The sequence below is a fragment of the Etheostoma spectabile genome, chromosome 4 (assembly GCF_008692095.1).
Source record: "Etheostoma spectabile isolate EspeVRDwgs_2016 chromosome 4, UIUC_Espe_1.0, whole genome shotgun sequence".
NCBI lineage: Eukaryota > Metazoa > Chordata > Actinopteri > Perciformes > Percidae > Etheostoma > Etheostoma spectabile.
This window is the reverse complement of record NC_045736.1, coordinates 29,633,086-29,633,442: the sequence shown is the minus strand read 5'-3', so window position 1 is coordinate 29,633,442 and position 357 is coordinate 29,633,086. Positions and strand designations below refer to the sequence as shown.

Below are 357 nucleotides of genomic sequence, written 5' to 3'. Positions count from 1 at the left end.
GTGTGTGTGTGTGTGTGTGTGTGTGTGTGTTCGGTCAAAAAAACTGTATGTGCTTCCAGGTTGCACCCAAGGGACCAAAGATTGGTTCCTATTTACACCAAGGGCTCTTACGACTACTATGCTGTGCAGTAGATAAAGACGTGAGACGTGTGTGCCATTAGCCTGGCTCCGCCCTCCTATGTATTTCTTCTCAATTTTCATTTTTCTTCAGTACTCCGTCTGGGTTTTGCGGTAGATTTGCAGGTTTTCTTTGGCCAAATATTTGGCGGTCCAATCAGTGAACGGAAGGAGTGGCTAAGAACTTTGACGTTGACGTTTGGCAACCTCAAGGGGGTAAGCCTCTCCTCTCTAAGCGTA

At 46.8% G+C, this 357-nt stretch overlaps 1 protein-coding gene across 4 annotated transcripts in view; it reads right to left on the bottom strand.

Moving 5' to 3' along the window:
* The window catches only part of pank4 (pantothenate kinase 4 (inactive)), a 16,320-nt gene that overhangs the window by 12,984 nt on the left and 2,979 nt on the right, over window positions 1–357 (bottom strand). The gene's annotated exons all lie outside the window — the stretch shown is intronic.